The sequence below is a fragment of the Pimephales promelas genome, chromosome 15 (genome assembly GCF_988280905.1).
Source record: "Pimephales promelas chromosome 15, fPimPro1.hap1.1, whole genome shotgun sequence".
NCBI classification, from domain to species: domain Eukaryota; kingdom Metazoa; phylum Chordata; class Actinopteri; order Cypriniformes; family Leuciscidae; genus Pimephales; species Pimephales promelas.
The window spans coordinates 18,017,344-18,028,958 of NC_142783.1; the positions used below are offsets into that span (position 1 = coordinate 18,017,344).

The 11,615-nt window shown below is 37.0% G+C and overlaps 2 long non-coding RNA genes across 3 annotated transcripts; one reads left to right on the forward strand and one right to left on the reverse strand.

Moving 5' to 3' along the window:
- The first annotated feature begins 523 nt into the window (after positions 1 to 523).
- On the forward strand, positions 524 to 5,422 carry LOC120478852 (uncharacterized). Of its 2 annotated transcripts, XR_016146672.1 has the most exons (3): positions 532 to 968; positions 1,177 to 1,456; positions 1,805 to 5,422. It is a non-coding gene; the product is annotated as an uncharacterized LOC120478852 (long non-coding RNA). The 2 variants fall into 2 exon arrangements; XR_005622774.2 differs by having other exon boundaries at positions 524 to 968; positions 1,177 to 5,422.
- Positions 5,423 to 8,740: 3,318 nt separating this feature from the next.
- LOC120478858 (uncharacterized) lies at positions 8,741 to 10,170 on the reverse strand. The gene is made up of 3 exons (XR_005622780.2): positions 9,340 to 10,170; positions 8,890 to 8,994; positions 8,741 to 8,766 (listed from the first exon to the last, which is right to left on the reverse strand). It is a non-coding gene; the product is annotated as an uncharacterized LOC120478858 (long non-coding RNA).
- Between the last annotated feature and the right edge of the window lie 1,445 nt (positions 10,171 to 11,615).

Consider the following 11,615-nt stretch of genomic DNA (forward strand, 5'->3'; position numbering starts at 1 on the left):
ATAAAATATGTGTGGCTTTTCTTCTCAGAGCTAACATCATCTTTATTCACTTTTCAGGTCTCAATGTGATTTTACAGTGGAAATATGAAGTCAGTTCACACAAGTATTCTTGTGGAATAACCACAGGTGAAGTTCATCATACGGTCATGCTATGGAGGTGTTTTGACAACTACACCTTTTTATCAGGATTTTTGAGTGGTACATCACCATCCGTCATTTTCTCATTCTCATGACTTTGTTAAATGCTGAGGAAGACCAGAGAAAATATTTTAAAGAAACTGTTTTGGTTCATACAATGAAATTCAATGGAGTCTGGTGCAACACTAGACCCCATTGACTTCTATTGTATGAAAAAAAGAAAAAAAACTGACTTTTTAAATTAAAAAATCTCATTTTGTGTTCCACTGAAGAAAGAAAGTGATGAGGGTGAGTAAATGATGACAAAATTCTTAATTTTTGGGTGAACTCTCCCAAAAAAAAAAAAAAAAAAAACATCTTGGGGCCACTTTACAGTACATGCACATACATACAGAAGGTCAAGGGTAAAGGGAGCCATCTATCAGTATGTGATCGTGATTTCCTCAGTGCCACATTTAATGCATATTAATCCGTTTTCCCATTTAAAGATCCATGACAATCGAAGCGGTGAGCTCTGCACCTCTTCGTTCTCACTTCGCTGAAACGCTTCACCAAAAAATCTAAGCGCCGCCACTAAGTCCTCCTACTGCAGACGAGAGAAGTGAAAGATTACTGCGTTCGGCTCATTAAGAATGTTTTATTTTGTCTGCAATTCCCCCCCACCCCCGTCTATTGTCTCTCCACCCTCTCAGCTCAAGTCTCGGCAGAGTCACAGCCCTGGGAGCACCGCGGCGACGGAATAAACGCAGAAAATGAACTGGAAGAAAACAGGGAGGCGAGAAGAACGGTACGGCTGGCCGATGGTGGCCGAAAACTCAAAGGAGAGGAGGGTATGATTAAATCAAGCTTAATTCTATTTTGATAATTGTCTGCGTACGCGGCCGCGTCTCGCCGTGGGGATGTTGTGACTTGTGTACGAGACTGACAATGAAGTCGGCAACAACAGCTGCTCGGTGCCGGCTAGCTCGTGTACCTTGCCGCTCAAGTCTTGTCAGTCACATTTTCCCTAATTAACTAACATCTGCTTTCCATTTTCAGTTACACTGCATCGCCAGCTTGCCTCATCTGAATCCCTGACTCCTGACCTCCCCTGAGGAAGGTGCTCACTGTCAGAAGAACCCCCGGCATCCTACCGCCACAGAAAGGTGATTCCTTTAAAGCACCAGAAACGGATGAAGGAGCGAGAGGGGGCTGCGCGAGGCGGGCAGACGGGGAGGGGAGCTGTCGCTTGTGTCAGGTTAACCTCAGAGACACATCCGGAGCTCAGCATCTGGGAGACGGAGAGGAGAGAGAGGCACCGTCGCTCCATTTGGCGCAAGTGAGTTTGGCATTAAGCATCATGCAGTGGCTTTCATCAGCTTCTCTCTCTCTCTCTTTCTTTCTCACCTTCACTCCCTCCCCCAAAATAAAAAAAAAGGCTAAAACGCCAAACTTTGTGCACTGTCAGTCCCACGGGCTGTGCTTATTCCCAGATTTATGTTAGTAGCGTTAAGTGTTAAAGATAGAGAGAGAGAGAGGAAGAGAGAAAGAGCTTTGCATGCGGAGAGGAAGGAGATGATACTGATGTTTGTGCAGCACATGTGTTAAGTCACTCACACACACACACCACAATAACACCTGAAATCGCGGCAGCTGGTGCTGTTAAACATGCATTGTCTTGTTCCAGTTTCACCTCTGCAGCAACAGATAGCAACAAAAGTCCTATAGAGGTCTTTAAGGTAATCAATTATTATGTCTTCAACTTTTTGATATTACATTTAGTTTAATTAAATTTATAATTTGCAAAAGTTACTGTTTATTAAGTTTGTCCTGTACACCTTTTGTGTAGGAAAAAAAATAAAGCCACTCTCATTGTTTTACTTGTTGACTGTGTGGACATGCGCTATAAATGATCATTATTATTTCTTAAGATTTATTCTCCATGGTTTTTACTCTTGATCACAAACCTCATGATTTGTGTGGAAATGCAACAAATCTCCCAGGTTTAAAAAAAGGGGTAAATGATTACATAAAAAAAAAAAAAAAAAGAACAGATGGGCCTGCCTAAAAAAATATGATTTTCTACAAATGATTGCATTCTCTCCCCTTTGGTGTGAAAAGTAGACTCAAGAACACTTTTAAATAATTTGTTCAATTTGTTCCACAGCCAAAGAAAAGCGGCTTGGTGGAAATTCAGATTCATTAAAACTTAATTAATATGCATCATTATGTAAATGAGGTTGCAGTTAATGAGTTCTTAAAAGAAGCCTTCCTTAATTAGTTCACTTTTTAATGGCATCATCATTTATCTTTTTTCTTTGAAGCAGAATGACGCGAGGACCTCGCCGTTCCCGAAAGTGCTAAAATTTTCCATTTTTTAATTATTCTTATTTCCTTAATTTTTATATGATTAAGAATGCATTTAGGGAAGTAAATAAATGAGAAAAACTTAGACCTTTTTTTTTTTTTACAGACTCACTTATTTCCATTAAAACAGAGTCTCTCTAGATGCCAGAGTGTTTAAAAAGTTAAAGGGAAAGCATCTTTTTACAAAACAATCAAGGCTGTCTCACAATTACCTCCCTGGCTTTTGCAAAGTAGCTTCATTTCCACTAAATCTGAGCAGCCTCTTAATTGCTCTCTCCAGTTGGGCTGCAGTATATATTACCACACTCCATTACTATTTATGGAGCCTGAGAATCATATTGCAAATATGAAAACGACTGTGGTCATTTCCTTCTGCATTCATTCTCTCATTTATTCATTTACATATTCAATCATTTATTTATTTTTTCCTTTCTTTTTTTTTTTTTTTTTTTTTTGGATAAACAATTCACCTCACCTGATGGGTTTGTGAAACTAAATTAACTATACATAATTTAGAAAATCATGTTTATCTGGCACCAACTTATAGAGAAGGTGTTTGAATTTCCATATGGAAAGCATGCAGCACATTTAATTTCTCTTCTCTGCGACTTGTGACCCAGGTGAGGTGGAGATCAGCATCTGTTGTATACGTAAGTTGTATAATAAAACCTTGCAATAAAGCAATTGCAAGTAGAAGGATTTTACTTCTCAGAGGCAAGATAATGCTTAAAAAATAAGATTTGAAGACTGTGTGTGTGTAGAAAGGTAGAGAGGGTGTGTGTGTGTGGAGGGGGAGACGATGTTTTTATGTTCCCGCTCACTAACCATCACTCTGCTCCTAATTGATAACCACTGGCATTTGATCAGGCGGTCTTCAAACAAGGAATCTATCTTTGTATTTTGTATAAGAAGACCATCTGTTGTTGCAGAGCTCTACATTCATTAAATTTAATTTCTCAACTCAGGAATACAATTTTAATTGTCCATTGTTACTGGAGGATTTTCCCCATCATCCCTTCCTGATTCTTTTTTCCCCCAGGGTGGAATTTGGGGGTTGTTTGCGGAAGAGTTTTGTGTTTGTTTGTTTGTTTGTTTACCAGTACTCTGCTGATGTGACCTGGCCATTTTTAAAAAATGAAACTGACGTTTGTGTACACTGTATATATATATATATATATATATATATATATATATATATATATATATATATATATTTGTGCGTATGTATACATGTCAGTTTCTCTTTTCAAAAATGGCCAGGTCACATGGACAAATACTAATAAACAAACAAACACCAACCAAACCCTATAATATAGATTAATATACAATAACCATATATACAGTATATACATATATAAATATACAGTATAAAATTGTGTATATTGTATTTGAATTTGGTCTTGCAGAAAGTTAATTGAAGCAAGTAAAATGTGAACATAATAGTGGTGTATAATTAGGAAATAGAAATGAGTGTATTTGGACCCATTTCTTGCAGGTTGTTTTGGACATTTTTGAGCAGTGAATCGTTTGGCATTTGGTGTTCTGTGAGGAGCGACGGTGGGCATGTGTTAACTACACACAGGACACTCGAGCGAAAACCAGACGCCCACCGAATCCTTCAATCTGTCATTTCCTCTCGCAGCTCCCGAGCAAGATAAAAATAAAGCGAGCACAAAACACTCTCTTATTACTCTTTCAAAATAATGCTCTTCACACTTTAGTTCACTTCTTGGTAGCCTTTACTTGGAAAGCATATAGCAGTGAGCATATTGTTTGGAAAATAAGTAGGCCTAATTTATTTATTTTTTTATTCGCCATGGGTGTTCAGCAAATGATCTATGATCAGTAACAAAATTCAAGAAACTGTTGTATTAGTAATCTGGCTTGCCTACAAAATAATTCATATATTTCTTAAACAGTTATTTCTTGAAAAATTATTTGTTTTATAATGAATCCCCAACCAAAAAGTGTAACAATTACAATATAGTGATGAAACAATTTCATAAATTAAAACATTTTAGTTCAGTAATACAGGACAGAAATAATAGATTTAGCTTTAAAAATCTTTCTTTCTTCCCCTTTGAGATGTTAATTAAAATTATGCTTATGAACCAAATCAATGTTTATGATGTATATTAATTAATTTCTTTTCACTGTGGCAGGTGTAACAGCTGTTGGTCATTATATGAACCGAGGAGAGAGAGAAAAAAAGAAGCATTCCTGGTGCTTTTTTTTTTTTTTTTTTTTACTATAGAAGTGAGACTTCTTTTCCCCCCGTCCGACCCGTGAGAGAGAAGTAAACTGCTGGTTATTTGGGTTCAGGTGCTTAAATAAAATAATTTTTGACACACGGTAGCCTGGGGTTTGATCCCATGATTCATTGGGGTTTTTGTAAGACAATGAGCGGTGCTGCTTGATACAAGGCTTTTGCATTAACAGTTAACTATGCATGAATGTAAAACCCTTGTGGTTTCTGAGACCACTATGAATAAAGGATGCATGCCTTGCAAAATTTAGCTTAATAGAGTTACCAAAATGAAGTGGAGAGTTTTGGTAGTGAACTATGACTCTAGAGACAGGAGGTGTACAACTTAAGACGAGTTTCGACGTGATGTGTGCTGTACGGAGAGGCGGCGTAAAAACACACGAACACGGTTCTCAGAATCAGAGAGCACTTCCTCTCAAGTACTTCTGATATAAAATCACTTTGCTTGCACTGACTTGACCCAGCAAGATTTCAGTTAACGGATTTTCATGGCAATAGTGCAAAAATAATATAGTGAAAATCAACTTTATATGAGAAAGTCTTGCTCGGTCAGTTCAATTAACTGTTCTAAGTGTGCTGGTTTAAGTATTTTAATCTTAATAAATATAAATACAGAAAGTGTTGTCATTCAATACATACTGCTAATTTCAAGTCAATAAAGTGCTTTGTTCATTATGAAATGTTTTTTTCTTTTTTTATAAAATGTGTGAAATAAACAGGTCATTTTAAAATTGTGTATGTGTTATTTTTAAAACATTTTTTTTTCCATGTGCACATTAACAAAATGATAATGTAAAAAAAAATACAAAGGTTACACAACTATTGATACATTTATATTTACTACATTCAAATGATCTTTGTAAAAAAAAAAGAACTTTCAAAGTCACAATTATCATAGCACTTTATTTAGATGAGAAATATTTTAGAGTCAGTTCTCAAAGAAAATATTATTTATTTTAAAGCAAATCCACACGTGATGAATTATTTAAAGCAACTGGGATTGCAATGCCATCAAATGGCAGAAAACAAAGCTTTACGCCGTGCTCAAAGATTTCTGTTTGAGGAGCAGAGAATGGAGAAAGAGATGTTTAATGCTAAACACAGAGGGAGAGAGGGAGGGAGAGAGAGATATCTCAAACTGCTTATGCAAAAATAATTGGTAACCTCCATGTACTGTTCTGCACTATTATTCAAATCTCGCCTTTGTTGGCCTTGTTTACAGGATGTTAACTGGCGCATTTTCACCCCCAGAGTGGACCCCTATTTTTCTCTCAAACACAGTCTATTCTCACAGCTGTTTGATTTCCAACTGCCAAATGCAGTTTATTTCATTCCTTTGTTTTTGTTTTTGTTTTGTCTTTCTGATTTGCGCCAAGTTCTCAAAGTTATCTTAAAAACTAAACATGTTCCCTCGCAACTAGGGCTGTCAGTTGATTTAAACTTTTAATGTAATTAATTACATGATATGACAACTAATTAATGTAATTAATCACAATTAATTGCATGTATCAATATTTGGAGGCAAAAGCCTTCAAATGAAGATCATTTAAAGATAAATTGTTGTGGCAGACAAATAAATCATTGAGCAGACATTTTAAAAACTGGCTTTAGAAGTTTTTTTAGTATTATTTATTTTATTTTGCATACTGACTGACTTGTATTCTTTCTGCACTACATTGTGGATATCTTTGGTCATTGTGTAACATCTTACAGCAATCAGCACTGTGTTTTAACACTAGGTTGTCCACCCTTGCATTCTGTATCATTTCGTTAAGCGTCATCTAGCTGTAATTGATAGCAAATATACATCCGGTTTGAACGATGCTACTCATTTTGTGCATGCTTTTGGTAAGTGTGGTTTGGCGGGGTATGTTGGGTGTAGTTGCCAGAACTTTCAAAAAAACAAAAAAACATGAAGGTGGCAAAATTGCGTCGAAGGTACGATGGTAGTCTTCGTATTATAAGAAAATGTTCTATGTGTGCAAGCTCCTCTCCTTGTTGAACTTTGAAAAGTGTTAAAGAAATCAAATGTTTTATCATATAAAAATAACAGCCCTACTTGCAAACAATACTTACAATAAAAGCACAAGTTATTCATAAAACAAATACATTTTAGCAGAAATTTTAAAGGGTTTCAAATTTATGTTCTGAAATATCAATATTAACCCCTTTACTTTATAAAAAAAAAAAAAAAAAAAAAAAAAAAAAAAGCACAGATGACCTATTTATGAGTGTTCATGTATTTTTGCTTCTCTGAATGTTGCCGGGATGTTGTGTGTACAGTATCTGTGTCACTGCAGGTATGAGAACAAGATACAATCGCTGTCAGTCGGTAAGCAGGTAGTGCAAAGAATACCCTCACACACACAAAACAAGTTATAAATACGAATGTGGTGTAGCAGGTAAAGAAGTTTGGCGGTGTTCTCACCCACTCTTCCTCAGCTATAAGCAGCCGAGTAAGAAGAGGGGGGGGGGGGGGGTGTCAGCGGGAAGTTCCTGCCATCCAGCGCTCTGAACCTGTGGGTTTGTGCCGGGCTGAGCACAGGTGGGCGCACCTCTACGTTCATGCGGCATCGGAGATGCGTTCGGAGGGGGAGCCAGCTCAGGCAGCCTGGGCCGCTCATGCAGGAAACAGCAGAGGAAGCCACAGGGTTTCAACAGCACGTGTGCACATAAGCAAACACGCAAACACACACTTCTCAGGGAAACAGTGCCTTAGAAGTCACATCAGACTGTCTGACAACACTGTCCCAATTAGGATGCCCCATAAACAAGGGGGAAGTGGTGCCTCTCTTGGGACCAAGCTGCTCACCCCCACTTCCATCCCTTTCCCCTCTCCACTAAAACATGCCATGGATTGCAGGATGCCGCTGTACATCAAGCGCTCTAAAGTGCCAAAGTCATCTATGATAGCACAAGGTGTCGCTTAGGAAAGTGCACTTCCCCACAGAATATGTGCTTCTTGGAGTGGAGTGGAAAACTTTGCTTTGTGAGTCTGAGTTACTTGCTCTAGCTATAACCCTGCCAATTATCACTGGCTTCTGTGTCAACTTTAAACCCTGGAGAAAATCAAAATGTCATTGCTGAAACTTTGTTCATGGAAACGCTTTAGATTTGAGTGGAGACAATGAGATGCATGTAGGTTCTTTAGCTTAAATGCAGGGTAGGTGATTTGTTTGTTATGGTGGTTGAAAGTCTCTTCACATCCTGATAGCAATCACCAAGTTACAGTAGGTGGTCTAAATGTATTTATATGTATATATCTCATCTGTGGAAGGTGTAGGCGTTCAATAATTGATACGATGCCCTACCTGTCTATCAATGTATGCATTTCCATACCTCACACTTCATCAGCCAGCCCGTTATCATCCCAAGGCGTCATATACGACACTTTTAACAAAGCGTAGACATCCTACGCACATGGCACCCTTTAGCGTCAATATGAGACGCAGATACATATGAGGAAGAAGGCGCCTCCTAGTGTTCGAACCCTAACCCTACCCCAGACCTAAACCTACCATAACCGAAGCGTGTTATATTGACGCTAAAGGCTGCCATGTGTGTTGGATGTCTACATTTTGGCAAAAGCGTCATATATGACGCCTTGGGATGAGAATGCGTTGCATCAGCATGTTTCATGCTATGCAGAGTTAGACAAACGTCAGTCACCGAGCATCACAATCAGAGTTTGAAATTAACACCCGCCAACCCGCCAAATGCGGGTAAACATCACCTATGGCAAGTAACGTTGTCGAATCACTGGCCAATTTGGCGTTACCAGCCATTGATTCGTCTTATTATGTTCATTTACTTTGCTGGGGAAGTTTGTGTATGGCAAATCTACGCAGATTTAGCACAAATACTAAACTCGTGGGTCATCATGAAAAATTAAATACAATGTATGGCGCTGAATATGCATATATCTGGCTTACTTGAACATGCACGTCACTACGCATACAATTTGCAAGAGCTTACCAAAATTGGACATGTTTGCCTGGTCTGATGAGTCTCGATATCTGTTGAAACATGCAGATGGTAGAGTCAGAGTTTGGCATAAACAGTATGAGAACATGGATTCATCATGCCTTGTTTTAGGCCCCTTAGTGCCAATTGGGCATCGCTTAAATGCCACGGCCTACCTGATAATTGTTTCTGACCATGTTCATCCTTTTAAGGCCACTTTGTACCCATTCTCTGATGGCAACTTCCAGCAGGATAATTCACCACATAGAATTAAGGCAGTTCTGAAGGCGAAACAGGGTCAAACACAGTATTAGTATGGTGTTCCTAATAATCCTTTAAGTGAGTATATATATATATATATATATATGTGTGTGTGTGTGTGTGTTTGTGTGTGTGTGTGTGTGTGTGTGTGTGTGTGACCGGTGCGTTGCTCACCTCACATTAATTCTTAATGATTTAAATTGTTTATTTTGAAGTTTAATTTATTATGGTTTGTTACTTTATTTAAAATCCCTTAGCATTATTAATAAACACAGGACAAGGTTATGAGTTAAACAGTTTATTAAAGTTTGAATGTATGGAAGGGTGAACACTACTTATATTCTCTCTTTACTGTTTGACTTTACCTGAGTCCTGGATTCCTCTGGTCCATGGAGTGAGCGGCCGCATTCCATGTGATGGCCAACAAAGGAAGAGGCGGGGCTTCAGCCTCCATTTTTGTGCTGTTCCAGAGGAAATTGGACTGTACCATCTTGATCTGATGAGGAGGGGGATTCATTTTTATTATTTCATCCAGTTTCATTTCTATTTTTTTTTTTTGTTTGAAGCAGTTTTGTATTGTGCTTCAAGTAGTCGATTAAATTATGTTTGTTATGATAGTGTATATTTTTAGATAAAAATTTGTTGTTAATTGGGGAAAGTTTTATTTTGATACTTACCTTTTCTTTTTGTTTGGTAGAGGCTAAGGGGTATATTTATCAGAGGGAACGTGTGAATGTTAGTCAGAGGAAATGGGTTAAGACAATCAACAATTCACGAATTAATATTTAAATAAAACAGGAATAGTAAATAGAATTTGATTTTTTTTTTTTTCGTGCCCTTTCCTTCCAAAGCCAAGCATACTCCACACTCCAGATCAGTAGGTGGCGGTAATGCACCATTTATGTTGGTCTGCCAATCCGCCATTAAACACCACAAGAAGAAGAAGAAGAAGAATCTTAGTCAGATTTTTGTCCGGCCATAGTAACATCATGGCCTGCTGACCTTAGTGGTTTTGGTTGTTATTTTGTTTACCAGGGAAGATATATTTATTTTGAGGCCGGTTTAATTTTTGTTTTGTTCATTTGACTTCCATCTTAAGTCTATGATTTTTATATGGACTTTATTTTGGAAATTACTTTCATTGGATCTGTCCCTGTGTGTAATTATTCTTTAGAAGAAATAAATCTTCTTATCAGTTCACGTCACGACCTGTCCTGCCTGTTCTTGGCCACGCCCTTACTATATATATATATAAATATATATATATATATATATATATATATATATATATATATATATATATATATATATATAGAAATATAGAAAGAAAGAAAGGAAGGGGGGAAAATGTAAATAAGTAAAAACACTGTTTGTTCCCCTATATATATATATATATATATATATATATATATATATATATATATATATATATACTGTATATATATATGGTGAGTGAAAATGTTAATTTCAAACCTTGATCGCACCAAAACAGCAGGCACCTTTTACAGTTCCCTCTGAACCAAAACATTGAGCTTACACTGTGTTCACACCATAACGTAATTTGTAAGAGGTAGAACCTGTGATGTTATACGGTTCTTGACTCAAATGTACGCATTTTACTATCAATGCCAAAATGAATCTGCAGCAGTCATGTGATACAGGTCAGTTCTTTTTAAGTTGTTTATGTTCATTATTAGTGTAATGTTATGTGTTTTGAGACATGAGGTAATTTAACACCGTCTCTCATGACGCTTTTTGCTCCCTTCTATCGGCGTGCATGTGTTTTGAAGGAGACGTGGTTTTGGAGTCGCTCTGAAGGCAGGGTGAGAGCTTATGCTTTCAAAGCTAGCTCGCTATTGCTAGCCTACCCTACCTTTAAACCTGTAAAGCATGACATGAAACAATACATAACAAAAATATTTTTGTTGAGTATATTTGATACATTATGATTTTATGGCTCATATGGTATGCAAGAAAAATGGTATGCAATAGGTATGCAAGTGGAGTTCATACTCAAGAAGTGATTTACAAAATGATTTTTTTTTTTCAAAAAAATAAATGAACAATCAGAGATCAGAAGGAATGTAGAAGATCATGCTTTTTCAGCAAAGTTTTGAATGTGTTGATAATTTAGAGGCATTTAAATTGTGTATATCAAATGTAAGAAATAGATTATTTATCATCATTTACTCACCATCATGTCTTTATATGTCAAGTCATCATGTCACGATGTTTAGCAGAACATGATCCAAGCTGCTCTTATACAATGAAAGTGAATGGGAACTGAAGCTGTCAAGCTCAAAAAACACAAAAAAAAATCTAATTTTGCATATTTAAATATATGTCAAAATTGAGAATAATGTCTTGCATTTATGGCTTTTTTATGACATCTGAGAACTTGACAAGTTAGATTATGGTGCTTTATGTCTTTTGTACGTTCATTGCATGCAAAAAGAAAAGCAGGAGCATTTTGCTTAACTTCTTTGGTTTTGCATAGATGAAAGAACGTTGGATTGGATTCACTGGTGAATGACGGTGGGTACATGATACATTTTTTTTTATTATTATTATTATTTTGGGGGATAAAATGACACAGGGCAAATTCATACACTTGGCCAAATCCTTTGCACTCAAAAGTGTC